This window comes from Manis javanica, chromosome 4, assembly GCF_040802235.1.
Source record: "Manis javanica isolate MJ-LG chromosome 4, MJ_LKY, whole genome shotgun sequence".
Classification (NCBI taxonomy): domain Eukaryota; kingdom Metazoa; phylum Chordata; class Mammalia; order Pholidota; family Manidae; genus Manis; species Manis javanica.
Window position 1 is genome coordinate 135,552,462 of NC_133159.1, and position 15,849 is coordinate 135,568,310.

At 45.3% G+C, this 15,849-nt stretch overlaps 1 long non-coding RNA gene across 1 annotated transcript; it reads right to left on the reverse strand.

Annotated features, from left to right (window-relative positions):
• Nucleotides 1-354: 354 nt before the first annotated feature.
• Nucleotides 355-14,078, reverse strand: LOC140848752 (uncharacterized). Its single transcript, XR_012129871.1, has 4 exons — nt 13,684-14,078; nt 8,716-8,803; nt 2,667-2,799; nt 355-2,502 (listed from the first exon to the last, which is right to left on the reverse strand). It is a non-coding gene; the product is annotated as an uncharacterized lncRNA (long non-coding RNA).
• Nucleotides 14,079-15,849: the final 1,771 nt, after the last annotated feature.

The following is a 15,849-nucleotide window of genomic DNA, read 5'->3' on the forward strand; positions in this document are numbered from 1 at the left end:
TCTCTTACAACTCTAAACTATGTTTTCTACCTTGCATCTACCTACCACTTCAGCATTTTATTTAAAAAACTAATAATAATATTAATAAAGGGAGAAATGTGGGATTCACATATAAATCAAGTATAAAAATCAAACGAATATTCATATTTGACCTGATTGTTTATAGTTCATAATGAGTGATCAAAACCGAAACTTTTTGTGATGACTGCCCTTGTACTGTTCACCATGTAAGAACTTATTCACTATGCAAGAATTTGGTCACCATGTAAGAACTTGTTTGTTATGCTTCAGAAGATTGGAGACTGACGAGAATTAGGCTTGGGGTTGATTAATGATTGTGCATTGAGCATTGACTCCCCTATACAGAATTTTATTGTTGTTAACAACCATTTGATCAATAAATATGAGAGATGCCCTCTCAAAAAAAAACCAAAAAAAAACACTTTTCTTCATGGAGAAGATAGTTCTAAATTACCTAGTCCACTACTACCAGAAGAGGAAATTCTCAGTTTTGATAGTAGAGTTCCATCTGTTGAACCTTGAATTCTTGGAATAAGCTACATATGGTTATGATATATTAATTTTAATATGCTATATTCTATTTACTAATATTGTATTTGGATTTTTGTATTAATATTAATTATGGAGATACACTTATATTTATATATTTAGTGAAGTTTTTACTGTTTGGTATTCGTCTTGTTCTCATATTTTAAAAAGTGTTTGGAAATTTTCCTTCTTTTTCTGTAGTATGTAACAGTTTAAACAGCTCTGGGATTATCTTCACTTAAAGGGTTTGGTAGATTTCCCCTGTGAAACCATGTTGTGCAGTGGTTTTAATTGTAGTCATTGGGACCCTTGCTGGGGGCCTATGGAGGGTAGAAGTGTAATCTAAAAGACAGACAGTATTTGATTCACACCAGTGCACACAGCTGGAGATGGAGCAGTTGTGTGGTTAAAAAAAAAATTAATTCTAGTAAATTTTCAGTACCATGAAATTATAAAGATTAAGGTTTGTTGTTGTTGCAAGAGTTGAAGAGCTTTAAAGTCTTTTTTTTTACTCATTTCATGCTCTAGTCTTTTTCAGAGACCAAAATATGTGCATTGAATCACTTCCCAAACATTTATTTCTTGGCCATCACAGCTCTGGAGATGCATCTAGTTGCTTCAGGCCATCATGATAGCTCTCCCTCCAATTCCCAAAACTAATCTATAAAATTTGACATTTACTCATCAGAAAACAATTCCTATTTCTGGGCTTCTTATCTGTGCTCGTGTCCCCCAAAGGTAGAGGGTTTCATCCCTCTGATTGCTCCTGTAAGTGGAATAAATGTGATCATTACGAATAAAGATGAAAGCAAGATGGGAACAGCATCAAATATACACTCTAAAGCATAATCAAAACAAACAAACAAAACCCCAATAAGAGCAAAAGCCCAAAACTCCTTTAGGACAAGAGGCTATTAGTAATGGGCTGTTTCCTCATCCCTTCTGAAGGAAAAAATCTCTGAGAGACACTGTGGCACAGCCAAGGGGCCTTGGGTCAAATATGACCTCTGTGACATGGCCTGGTTTAATAGGAAGTATGGGATGTAGAGTGTAATTTGGAGCTTCAAGTATTAGGAGACGGAGGGAATATGAACAGGAATCCCAGGACAAAGGGTGTGAGTCAAGTTCCCTGTCAAGCTAAGAGCTTGTGTTCTAGAAGAATATTGTTTTTGTCTGGCCAGTAGGTACCCCTATTGTGGGACTGGTGTGATTTTGCAGGTTAAATGAAGTTAGCCATTAATTAGGGGAAGCTGTAAATTCTGCCTACCCAAATTCATGTGTGTCTGTCTCCAGATTGTAATCTCTTTGAGGACAGGATTATATTTTTATCTCTGATTCCTAGTGCCTGGCGCAGTGTACATTCTCAGTATGTGAAAGAAAGAATGGAATAATTAAAATAATGATTTATATGAATTGATTCATTCACTGAGTATCTGCGTTAGGCTGATAGATGTGTGCTGGGTGCTGACAGATCCGAGGGCATCCTTCGTCTCTGTTTGCACAGGGTTCGAGGTCCAGTGGGACAACATGGCAGGGGGCCAGAGGAGGTCGTAATGGGGACCGTGGGTGTAGGCTCCCCGCCCTCTAGAGAGCCTTCCCACCCTCTCTGTCGGTGGGTCCTGCAGAACACGGAGCAAAGGAGTGATGTGGAAAATGGCTCCGATTCTGGGGGCCCCTCGAGGCCTCGACCCCTATGCAATGAGCGGCGATGCTGAACTTGAATATAAAAAGATGACGAAAACCAAGGCACTTGCCTTGACCCCCGCTCGCAGCCCGAGGCGCCCAGAGACGATAATTTGCATCCTTGCTGGTACCAGAGAAGGAAAACCAGCACAGACCCGAAGAAAGGCTCGGCTGGGCTCGCGCAGATGGTGGGGGTGTGGTTTCCCGAGGGATGGAGGCAGACGCGCTAAAACAGGCGGTGGCGCGCCTTCTGCTGGATCCAGGACCTTTCTGCAACGAGCGGAGCTGCGGCTAAGCCAGGTGGGAGGAAGGCCGCGCAGACCCCACGTCGCAACAAGGAACAAAGCATCTCCCAAGTCCCTCCCAAAGGGAGAAACAAATCCCCAAGGAGAAAAAATCTACAGGGCTGATCCAGAGCTCCCCACCTTCCCTACCGTCTGGAGGAATCACGAAGGGATGAGGAATGGGTGGGCGGCCAACAAAACCACATCTGTCGCGTGGCCTTGGCTCGCACTCTGCTGACCAGCCCGCCACCTTTGGTACCTCGGTTCTGGTCTTGGGCTCGGCCTGGGGAGAAGGTATATGAATTATTATAAAACATCGGTCGCCCTCTTTTCCGCAGTATAAGGACCCTGGCATGGGAAGTAACACAGATAACATCACTTTGTGTGGGGTCTGAATCTAGTTCACTTACTGGCAGTTCCCCCCACCCAACCACCCAAACACCATGTAATTTGGGGATTTTCTTAAAAGAAAGACTTTAACGCCCCCAACTAATCTCTTCCAAACAGCGATAATTATTAATCACAAACAAAAACTTCGAGGCATGTGAGCCTCTCTCAGGCTTTTCATTTCAATAGATCTGCTAATTAAAAGCTATAATTTAACAAATAATGACCTAACCACCTCACTTTGAAATCAAACAAAACCTACCACTAAAACATCGGACTAGATAAAGATAATGAATCCAGGCGCACTTCAGACTCCTGCTGGGCCCACGCTGGCCCCCTTCCAGCAAGGGGCCTGACGCCTTTGATTAGCAGCAGTGGCTTTCCAAACCCCGGAGCCTACTCACTACAGGGAGGATAAGGGAGCGATTGTTGAGGCTAAGTGTTGTTTTGGACCCACTCCCACTGCTGATGGAGCAGGATGGAATATTTATCCCTTCCTTGCCCTCATTCATTGTCACTTGGTCAATTTCATTTTCTCCCCGACTCTCCTTGGCCCCCCCGGGGAGAACGCTTCTGGAATAACAAGCAGGGCAGAATCGTGAAAAGGAAAACCAGGTAATGCTCACTGCACACAGCATCCTAAGTGGTTAATAAAACAATACACGATGAAGGCAAGACTGCTTCCCACCAAGCCCTCTCCTTGAGCTGGAAACTGGGCATCTGTGCCAGCCTAAAAATAGCCTCATGTTCTGGAACCTCCCCCGCAGCCCAAGCTCGCATCAGTCGCCTGTGTGTGCCACCCGGCTGCTCTGCGGGAGCACTGATTCTCCATCGCAGGAGAGCCTCAAACGCTGGCCACTTCCTGGAGTTCTGGGAGGAGGAGAGAACTGGGTACCTCTGAAAAGGTGTCAGGGAATGGCAAAGGGCTCCCCATGGAGCCAGGGCAGGAGGAATGGGCACTGGGTGAGACCCCAGGAGAATATAAAGTGTGGGTGCTCTGAATCTGTCTATAAGCACAGGGAGGAGGTCCCTGCCAAGTGTTTCCATGTCACACTCCCGCGTCCAGGACCTCAGCCTGGGCTGTTACACCCCTGGAAACCTTAAGCCTCAATGCTCCCTCTCTTCAGTACCACTCCCGTCCCTCGTCTCCCTCTCTCCATCATTCTACCCGCACCTGTTCTTCAGCCTCAGAGAGACCTGATAACATCACCATCATCACCATCACTGTCATCCTCAGTGCCACCACATATCCAGTGCTTACAATGTGCTCAGCACTTCACTGAATTCTTTATGTGGATTGATTCAATTAACCCTTCCTGGATTTGTTTCCTGTCCTAATCAACTGTACTGCACAAGCCAAATAATTCTGAGTTCCTGCTACCCCCAGAGACTTCCTCTGAGGAGAGTGGTTACTTTGACTGGGAGTTTCTTGCTTCACCTTGTTCCATTTGATTGGCCTATTCTTTCGGGGCTAATGGGTTGGTCTGGGGGAACTGGGGCCATGCCCAAAGTGGCTGGAGATGCTCCATATTGGATAGTGACAGCGTCACCCTATCAGATTTTCTCCGGAGGGGTGACTGTGCACTGTACACTGGGACCTCCAGGGAGATACAAAGAGAAACCACATTACTATGCCTGGATGTGTGTCTACCAAGTGCCAGGTGCTCTGCTGACCGTTTCTCAAGTTTTATTTAATCTTTCAGCAGCAGTCTTGCAGTATAGGTACTATTAGCAGCCCCACTTTATAGAAGAGAAAGAGGCTTAAGCAAGTTCATCAATCTGCAGTGGGTCACACAGCCACGGTAGGGAGGGGATTCAAACCCAGGCAGTGGGACATAAGAAACTGTTCTATTTTTTTAAATAATTACAAATTTTACTTTTTAAAAAGACAACACATGGTCGCCAGGGGCTGGAGGGATGGAGGGAATGATGACTAGGCAGAGCACAAAGGATTCTTAGGGCAGGGAAACCGCTCTGCGTGATTCTGTAATGGTGGACACACGCCATTATGCATTTGTCCAAACCCATAGAACGTACAACGCCAAGAATGACCCTAATGTCAACTGTGGGCCTTGGGTGATGGTGACATGTTGGTGTAGGTTCATCTATTGTAAAAAGTAAACCTGTGTGTATGTGTGTGTGTGTGTGGTGGGGGTGTGGATAATGGAGAGGCTGTGGGGTGGGGGGTTAGAGGCATAGGGGGACTCTCTACCTCCTGCTCAATTTTGCTGTGAATCTAAGACTACTCTAAAAAACAAAGTCTATTAAAGAAAAGATATTAAAGTCATATGGTCCAAATGTTTTTTGAAAAGCATAAACAAGTATTCAGTAAAAAGTTTTCCTCCCTTCCACCCTTCTGGTCCTACCCTACCCTGCCTTGGAAACCATTCTTGCTAATTTCTCATGTTTCTGTAAAGAATTTCTTTATGCATATGTGAGTAGGTACAAATACATGTTACTCTTATTTTCCACCCTTTTACACAAAAGACACCTACTCGATGCTCCATTCTGTGGCCTGTTCTCACTTAACAAACCGCTTTAGAGAAACTCCGTCAGTTCACTCTTTTTTAAAGCTGCACAGGATTCCACGGTATAGATGTACCACCAGTTATCTAAACAGTCCCTTACTGATGGATGTTTAGGTGGGCTCCAATCTTTTGCTTCTAAAAATAAAGCTTTCGCGAATAACCATGGCAGATGTCATTTCATGTGTACAGGTGTATCTGTAGAATAAATGCCTGCAGGTGGGCTGGCTGGGCCAAGGGAACACACATGGGCCATTTCCACAGCTATTGCCAAATTGCCCTTCACAAAAGAGATGCCAGTGTGCCTCCCAGCAGCCATGTGTGACTCCTGACCCTCTGTTAGACTATTTTTCCTACTTGCACATCCTTCATGGCAGGTATACTGATGAGGCGTTGTTCAAGTTCACCCCAGATCCCTGGGTCCCTGGGTGGCTGCTGGGTGTTCCTCACTGCCCCGAGGATGGCAACACTGAAGGTGGCGGTCTACAAGCCAAGGAATGCCGAGGATGGCCCCAGACACCAGAAGCTACGCGAGGCAAGGAAGGATTCTGCCCTAGAACCATCAGGGGAGCACGGGCCTCCTGCACCTTGATCTTGGACCCCCGGCTTCCAGAACTGTGAGACAATGAATTTCTATTGTTAAAAGCCACTAGGTTTTGGTTCTTTATTGCAGCAGCCCTGGGAAATCAATTCACAGTCACCTGCTCAATCATTCAACATTTAACAAATACTTAGTGATCATTATTGTCTTGCCAGTAGGTTTCAGCACCAGGCAAGTTCGCTTTTGATTTGGTGAGACTGAAAAATGACAGTGGAACATTTCTGGGGTGTGAGTGTTTATACTCAGCTTTACTCTCAGAGTGGCAGGTCAAGTGTGAGAATGCCGTCCACCTCAGAGCAAGTGTGCACGCAGCCAGCCGGTCTCTGCCTCCAGGCCACTCCATCCCCTAGCCATCTCAGTCTCTGTCCTCGGTACTGCCACCACTCCAGCCTCTGCTCTCCTATAGCCGTGCGGCCCAGAGTACTGGGCGGAACTCTTCTATACAGAGTCAATAATAACATATTGTCCACATGTGTGCAGTGAGCTAGCCAGCCAGGGCCAGGTGAAAATCCTGGCCACAGGAACTTTCATTTGATCCACATAGGGTTAGGCTTCAACATATTTTTTTAGTGGGGGGACATGATTCAACCCATAACACAATGAAAAACATTATGTCTAAATGATCTATTTTTTAATTGGTCATCCTCTGCTAAGATCTTAGTCTTTTATTCAACTTTGTGTCTTCATATACTGGCACATGACTTTTCCAACCATATTGTGTTTTCTTGTTGTAAGGCCCAGTTCCCACAAGTATGGGTAGTTTTGCAAATTGTTCAGAGGTATTCCAGTATAAAGGGCTTGAGAACATTCAATGGATTTCATCAGGTTTCCATATTCTAGATTGCAGGGCAGGATAGAGCAATCGCTGGCGCCCATGCCAGAGGGTGACACAACCGAGGGACTTGACTGGGTATCTGCTTTCACTTCTTTCTACCAAATTCTGGGTCCTCCTATTCACCTTCCCCTAGCCCTTCCCTTACCAGGCATGTGATGGTTAACTGTATGTGTTATAAATTTATCAGAAACAGGAACATATCTTTGTAATTTTTAGGGATTCCAGCAAATACCTTACATTATCAGGTGTCCTCAAGTGAGAGGAAGGGTATCCTGATAGCATTTTGTTTATTTTGTTTTTGTTTTTTTATCGTGATGACTTTTTTCTTTCTTCATTTATTTTTATATTTTTAATAAAAATTGTATATATTTAAGGTGTACAACATGATGATCTGATATATGTACACACACACTGTGAAATGATTATAGTCAAGCCTGTTAACATATCCTCTCCTCACATAGTCACATTTAGTGTGTGTGATGAGTACACCTGAAAAATATGGACCTCTTCACGAATTAGCATATCACCCTTACCAAAAATGGTAGTCTTTGTATCATTCCAATTTTAGTACATGCACTGCTGAAGGGGTCACTTGATAATATTTGTTTTGTGTCATACCTCCTCATTCTTTAGGTTGTTTCTAGGATACAGAAATATCTGGTTCTGTAGAACTGAAATTTTTCTTTAATACTTTGATTTTTTAAAAAGACCAGGTCGATTTGATCCATAAGGACAGATTGTCTTGCAACCTGTCTGCCAGACGTTAGTTGTGAAATCAAGTTCAGTTCTTCATTTTTCTGTTTAACAAGGTCAAACTTGGCAGCTTTTGGGTGTGAAATTGGAGATCATTCTTTAAAACGAAAAGTAAAGCCTTGCTAACCACATCTAATGATGTGGGATTGGGGTTTTCAAAGGCTGCAACTTCATTGATGATGCATTGACTTACTGGATCCCAAATCCTTGGAGCAAAACTATCAGATATCAATTCTTGGTGTCATATCCTCTCCAGCAATGATAGGAGATGGGCTTATTCAGTTGGGCAGCTTGGGATGAAACTGTTAATTGATTATAGGATCCATGGGATCTCTCCTCTTAGGAATATTTGCATTTCAGAGTCAGGGTTCAAGTTCCAGTCTTCCATCTCTTCCCTTTTCCTCTCTGCCAAAGTGAGAAGGGGCTCTTTAAGGATAGGACCCTGCCCTGATTGTCTTTGCATCTCTCTAGCACCTCCTAAAACGCCTGATGATGGAGAAATGTCCATTAAGTAGAATCAGTGGGATCTGAACACCTGTATTCGTTAGGACTCTACATTACAAACAATAGCTACCACTAAATGCACTGCTTAACTAATAAAGAGAATATTTTGGCTCACATAACTGAACAGGTTAGGGGGTATATCTTCAGGTATGGCTTGATCTAATCCTCAAATAATGTGACCAGAAAACTGTTTTTTCTTACCACCCTTCCTGGCTCTCCTTCCTTGGTGCTGGCTCCATTCCCAGGCCCATTCTCCCCTCCTGGTTGCCATGTGGAAATAGCCACCTTCCAGGACTCAAGCCAGGCTCATGCCTGTCCAGCAAGTGAGGGTCTATTCAGGCAATTTTCACACAGGAAGAGGGCTTTATGTTCCCAGAAGCTCCACCAAACATCTCTGGGCGTCTTACTGGCTTTGACTAGCTACTGCCCACACCTGAGCCCAGGGGATGGGATTCCCCAGCGGGTTTCAGCTGATCCCACCTAACATGCGGGAATGAAGGAGCAATGATTCCTCAACAGAAAATTAAAACCATTTTGGTAGGAGAAGGGGGAATGGATGCTGGGAAAACAACCAGAAATACAAACCACACCAACCAACTCCTCTGTGGGTGGAGGTGATAATCTGGACAGTTGTTTCCTCTGCGGGTGGAGATGATGGTCTGGAGGGGTGCTTCCTCCGCGGCTGGAAAGAAAGCAATAGGGAGTGGGGAGGGTGCTACACAGTATTCCATACAGCTATACCAAAACTCATTTAACTATTTCCTATCTGATCAACATTTAAGTTATTTCTAATATTTGCTATTTGAAACAATGCTGCAATAAATATTGAGCTAGCCCTGATGACATCACTGGGTGTCTGATGCTTAAGCAGGAAGAAGTTGAAAATATTGGAGAACCATTTGAGCAATAAAATAGTGTTGGATTATAACCCAAAATTACATGAAATTTAAATTAGATAAATACTCACAAGTCCATCATGAAATAAATGATTAAGTCAATAAATAAATGGGGAGAAGAGACAAATCTCCAATTTAAAAGAATTCCAGTTTGAAATTCTAAGTAAGTGTGATGTGGTGTTCCAGGTAGGATCCTGGAACAAGAAAAGGACTTAGGCAAAAACTAAGGAAATCTGAATAAACTATGGACTTTAATTAATAATAATATGTCAGTATTGGTTCATTTATTGTAACAAATGTACTACTGTAAAGTGTTAATAGTAAAAGAAACAGTATATGGGAACTCTATATTATCTTCTCCATTTTTCTGTAAATCTAAAGTCATTTTTAAAAATAGTCTATTTAAAAAGAAGTAGAAGAAAAAAATCCTGCAGAGAGAGGTACAAAGTCCAGGTTTTGTAAGAGATGAGAGGGGAGGGACTCTCCCAGCTCAACATGAGGCGTTAGTTTTGGACAGCAGGAGGAAAGGAGGCTTTGGCGAGTGCAGACAGGGATTTTTGTGGGCCCAGGCAGGCAGAAAGCTGAGGGCTCACATTAAATAGCCTTAATTTTTCCTCCTTGATGCTAAAGGTAAGGGTAGGCTACCTGTTGAGAGAGAGCCTAAAACTGTAGATTGCAGGAGGTGAAAATTTGGAGAGGAATAAAGGAAGAAGCTGAGTAGGGGCAGAAAAGAGCAATTTCCTCCCATTTCACAGATTTGTTTTGCCTGCAGCCGCAAAGAGCAGATAACCGTCTCCCTGGAGTTCCACATTCTGACCAGCAGAGGGCGCCGAGACACCACTCAACTTTTTCTCCGTCCCACACCACTGACCTGATCCCTCAATTTTCTCTTTCCTAAATTCCAAAGCCTTTGATTCCAAGAGTAAAAAGTTCTGTTCTGAGCTAGCCATGTTTAAAGGATGATAAATTCTTTGATATCTCCCAAAGGAGCACCTTCGAAGATAAATCGTTTAGTTATAGCTTCTAAGAGCTCATTTCTTTTACTTGTCTCCCTCAAGGAAGAGCTGGCAGAGCAGACACTGCCATTCCTGAGTACCTACTGTGTGTCGTGCAATATTCTAAGTCCTGACTAATCTACTCTTCACAGCCACCTCTGCGGTAGTTTTTATTCTCAGCCCCATTTTACAGACGAATAAACAGTCTCGGAGAGCTTAAGGAGTTACTGGATTGTTCCTACTGAGCTAAGTAAGCTGCATTCCTATTTGGCTTCAAACAGTTCACAATTATCCAATAGACGTGCTGGAAAACTCATCCTGGGAGCTTCTCTGTGTGGAAAGAATCCTGTCAATAAGTTTACCAGAGCTGCAAACTAGCTCTGCTTCTGTGTGTATGCACACATGGGAGCATCCTAGGAGTCAGGTAGCAAAGAAGCCTGCTTGGTTTTGTTCAAACCCATCACTTTCCAGATTTATTTGTCCAAAGAACTTCCATTGTCAACACCAGTGAACATCCACAGAACAAAGCTGGTGAAATGCTGTGCCAGCACTGCCAGGGTGGCAGGAGGGGTGACCAGACTTGCTTGGGAATGGTATCTCAGACAGCTGGGTGGAGGGGGAGATGAAGCGTAGGCAGACTGAGGCAAGAAGACCAGGAAGAGCAGATCAGGGACTCTGCTACCATGAGGCCTGAACAGGGCAAGGGCCGTGAGGGCGAAGAGGAGCAGACAGACTGGAAAGAGAACCAGGAAGTAAAGGTGACAAGGTGATTGTAGGTATACAGGAGGTGGGTGGAGAGTGAAGGTGGGAGGTGTGTAGGGTGGTTCCTGGGTTTTTGGTGGGAGCAGCTCAGTAAAATGATGGTTTTGTTCATTTACCAAGATGGGGAGTCAGGGAGAAGGGTGGTGAATTTGGGTTGAGATGTCTGCAGGGCAGTCATTTGGAAGTTAGGGCTATGGGTCTGCCACTTAGAGAGCTTGCAGATGGAAATGGAGATTTGACATGTAAGGGGTTGGTGGAAGAAGGGGAGCTGACAAAAAAGACAGAAAAGCATAGGAAGAGACCCAAAAGAGAGGTGTCTACCAGGAAACAGGGGGCACAGTGGCCAGCAGGGAGTGCTCAGCTGCTTGGGAGGTCAGGGGTAGAGCAGGCAGGGTGAGGACTGAGGGTGGACATCATGCCAGCCATTTAGGAGGTCACTGAGAAATGCGATTTCAGCAGCGTGGAGAGAGGCTAATCCAGATTATTATGGGATGCATAAATGGATGTGTGTTGGGGGGTATGTCACAAGAGGATTTCTTGAGTGAAGCAGGATCAAGGGAAGGTTTGATTATATTCAGGACTGAATACTTGAGCACTTCTGGTGGAGAGCCCTGAAATACTCCTGTAAACAATTCCTCTAACCCATGGACATTTATGTTGCTGCATCTATCAAGAGGTAGAGTTTATTTTTCCTGCCTCTGGAACAGCCTCAAGACTTGCTTTGATTAAGAGAGTTGGCAGAAGTGGCATTCCAGGTCTTCCACCTAAGCTCAGTTTTTAAGAGAACTGGAATTTTCCTTTTTCTTTCCTCTTGGAACCCAGCAGCCATGTTGTAAGGAAGTCCAAGTCATCTAGCTGGAGAGATGGCCCACATGGAGAGGCCCTGCAGAAGGTGAGAGAGGTCTTCTTGGGCATCCCAGCTTCAGAGAAGGCCCCAAATGAATGAAGTCACATCAGTGACCCTAGCTGACAACATGTGAGTCAGAAGAACTGTCAGACCAATCCACTGATTCATGGGAAACAATTCATCAGTGTTCTAATCCATCAGGTGGGCTCATTTGTCTTGCAGCAATAGATAACTGAAATAGCACCATATGTATGGACTAGGGGAAGGAGCAGAGGGGTGGGGCTTGTTGCTGATACATGACAGAGGAGGAATAACTGATGCATGAGTTTGCCCAGGAGGCTGCAGGGCTGGTCCTGGGAGGAGGGAGAGCAGCCTCTTCCTCTGACACAAAAGCAAAGGTGAGTGTTATGAGGTGGGTGAGGTGGGAAGGGGGACTGAGCTGGGGACTTCCCTGTCCTCCCTGAAGGAGACTTCTGCTTTCTTTCTGGACAAAGAGGGTGAGGCCTTGCTGAGAGTGAAGTGTCAGGATGAGATGGAAGGGTAGGTAAGCCCTGGAGAGTTGGATCTGTGATAAAACTCACCACCCAAAACATGAACCCACAGCACACACACAGCACCTGGTGAGTGTCAGCTCAGCTGCTCTCTGTAGTGAAGGGTGTGGTGGACAGAGGGACAAATCCTGGCTGGTCCTATAATTTTGGGTTCCTCTTTTGAGGAGTTGGACTAGATGAGTGATTCTTAACCTTTTTTGCATTATGGATTCTCCTGACAACCTGATAAAAGCCAAACGATGTAGCATTTTAGATACGCAGAACATTTGTCTGTCATACCCACTAGACTGTAAGTTTTATTAGGACTGAATTTGCTGTCTATTTTGTTTACTGCCATATAGACACATAATAGATGTTCCATAAATGCTGATGAATGGATTTGGGGGGATTCAGAGACACCACCCCCCATCCCCCAAACATACACACCTGAAGTTAGCCAAGGTTCACAATCGTGGAATAAGACAATCCTTTTTCTGTTTCAAGATTCTTGGAGTCTATGAAATTCTATCCTGAGTCCTTCTGATATAGACTATGTAGCTCACGCTAACAAAAACAAACACTATACCAGCCGTGTATCCTGGGAGGAAATATTTGCAAGATAGCTCCTTGTACCAGGCCAGGAGTTGTCTTTAATGCATTCCACATTTGATCTTATTTAAACTGCATCTACCCAATGAGAAGGATTTTATTATCCTAATTTTTTTAATGAGAAAACTGAGGGTCAGAGAGGTTAAGTAACTTCCTGTGGTTACCCAGCTGATCACAGGCAGAGCCAGGATTTGAGCCTGAGTCTCTCTGACTCAAAACTCTTTGAAAAGTCTTTCTTCTGTGTCCTGAGGACCTTGAAGTGCAGGTGACACATTTCTTCCAGCCTAAGTATGGAGAAGAACCCTGCTCCTCTCAGGAGCAGCCACACACTGCAGTGGGTAGGGTGGGGGCACTGTATTTGAGCACAGGCCTCCTAGGCCACCAGAGGAGTGGCTGGTACGTCACTACTGGCTGTCAGGAACGTTCCTGACAGGGACAGCAGACCCGGTTACACCTGCGTAGGGGGCCTCTGCATCTGCTGACCAGTCCCTGGGGCCAAAGCCCTTCTCACGGAAGCCCCCATGAATCTCTGTGAACCCGGTGAACTCAGCCCCGCTCCCATCTGTGCTCACCCAATCCCACGAAGAAAAACAATCCAGGTCTGACTTCCCAGGAGCTGCTAAACCTCTGGGAGGCTTGTTTGCACATCTACGAAACAGCTTAACAATAGTCCCAGCGAAGGGCTGTCCTGAAGCTCAGGAGACCTCTGCGGTGCCCGCGTATATCCGCTCCCTGCTTCTCCTTCCCTGACCCACCCAAGCAGGTTCCCTGGCCTGGCCTGGCTCTTTCTTTTATGGGGAAATGGTGTAGGCAAATTGAAAGAAAAAAAAAAAGTCCATAAGAAGAATTTTGGGTGGAACAATAGACAAAACCTTAGCTTTGGGATTAGGGCCAACAAAGCCTCTGAAACTTCGTTTTCTTACCTGAAAAACAGGGCGACGGGTACCAGAACCCCGCAGGATGTGAAGAATCAGTAGGCATGTGGAACCCCCAGCTCAGAGCCTGGCCCTGGGAGGCCGGGTGAGGGGGCGCCTGGCCCCGGGGGTCTGCGAGCCCCGGCCTGTCCCGCGAGGCGGACTAGGGACAGGACGAGCACTGCCGGCCGCGGGATTTACGCGGGCCACCGCCGGGGTCCCCCGCCGCTGGGCTCCCGCACACCCGACGCGGTCCCGGCTCCCGGCGTTGGCTCGTAAATCTCCTTCACACAGAAGGTGATAAATCAGGGGGCCGTGCGGGACCCCCCAGCTCCCTGCAGAGGGCGAGGGCGCAGGAAGCCCCTGGGGCAGGGCGGGCGGCGCGCCCCTGGCCCGCCCTCTGCGGCGTGTTAATTACAGACCCTGGGCCGCGGGGCCTGATTTACGGCGGGGCGGGCCGGGCGGGCGCTGGGCACGTCTGGGGAGCCGGGAGGGGCGGGGGGCAGGAGACCCGAGGGGCTCCAACTTCGGAGGCGCTTGCTCAAATGAGAATCTTGACAGTAATAAACTGTAAAACTTTGTATATAAATAAAATATAAACGTAACAATAGCTAACTGATATAGACTGTGCGCCAAGCTGGGCTAAACACTTTATTAATTCATTCATCAAATATTCATTGAATGCCTATATGGTGCCAGGAATCGTGCATATATTATCTCATGAACTCCTCAAACAGCCCTACAAGTTAGTCATTATGGCTCCCACTTTGCAGATGGAGAAATCTGAGAAAGAAGTGATTTTGTGACTTGTCCAAGGTCAGGAGGCTAGTGAGTAGTGGGTCCAGGACTCACACCCCTGGCTGTTTGTCCCTAGAGCTTAATGTTTTTAACTAGATTATCCTGCCTTTGCTACCACTTGCCGCACATCTTCCTGCTCCACCACGAGCCGTGTGCCTTGGGAAATGCTTTGCCTGCTGTCTGAGTTCTCCTTTTTGGTAAAAGAGACACTGCTCTACCTACTTCACAAGGAGTTGGGCGGGTCAAATCAAGCCAAAGCTTACCGAAATGCTTTTAAAAATTATCTGTAGAGTAAAGCAGAAGTGAGGAGAACAGATGTGAAGGAGACTGAGAATCTATCCTGGTGTGACTGGAGAACTGTAAGAAAAGTCAAACAAAAGTGCGAGAGAAGCACTATTTGAAAAGGTTAAGGTGAATTTTACCTGTCTGAGAGGCAGTAACAAACCACAAATTCAAGAAGCCCAATGAATTCTAGAAGACAGATTTTTTAAAAAACCTGCACACTTAAATCCATTATAGTGAAATATCAAAAAGCAAGAACAGTGAAAAGCTTTCAAAACCAATTTGAAAAAAAAAAGTACTTTTCAAAAGAGCAACAGTTACTCTGAAGTCAGCATTCATGGATAGCAAGGAAAGTAAGAAGACAATATCATATCTTCAAGGCAATTAAAAAAAAAACATAAACCGTCAACCAAAACTTGTATAGGAGAAATAAAGGCGAGAGAGTCATCACCAGCAGGCTTTCACTAGAGGAAATTCTAGAGAACACAATTCAGGCAGAAAGAAAAAATGATGCCAGATGGGATGTCTGAGATGCAGGAAGTAAGGTAGAGCAAAGAAATTAGTAAGTATATAAGCAAATGTAAAATGAAAATGCTGTATTTTAAAATGATCTGTACATTTCTGTATGGAAAGCGTATTGGTTAAGGTAATGTTAGATGCTGTAGTAGATAAATCCCCAAACCTCAAGGGCTTAAGCATGAAGGTTAATTTCTCCCTTCTGTAGTCATTCAGCCTGAGTGCTCCTGGGCAGCTCTCCTCCAGGCACCATGAAGGGCCCAGACTCCTTCTCCATCTGGCTCTGCCATCTTCAGCTTGTGGCTCCCTTGGCCGCCCTAGGTCTTTAAGCCAGGAGGAAGGGGAGGGAGAGTGGAGGCCGCATATGGGAAGTCGTCATGGACAGGCCTGGGAGTGGCATACATCACTTCTGTTCACATTCACAGGAGAACTTAGCCAAGTGCAGGACTGGGAAATGGGGTAAGTCCTGTACTCATTATTTGTTGCTGTATAACAAATTACCTCAAAATTCAGTGGCTTAAAACAACAATGAACACTTATTATTTTACAGTTTGTATGGGTCAGGATTTGAGGAGGGGC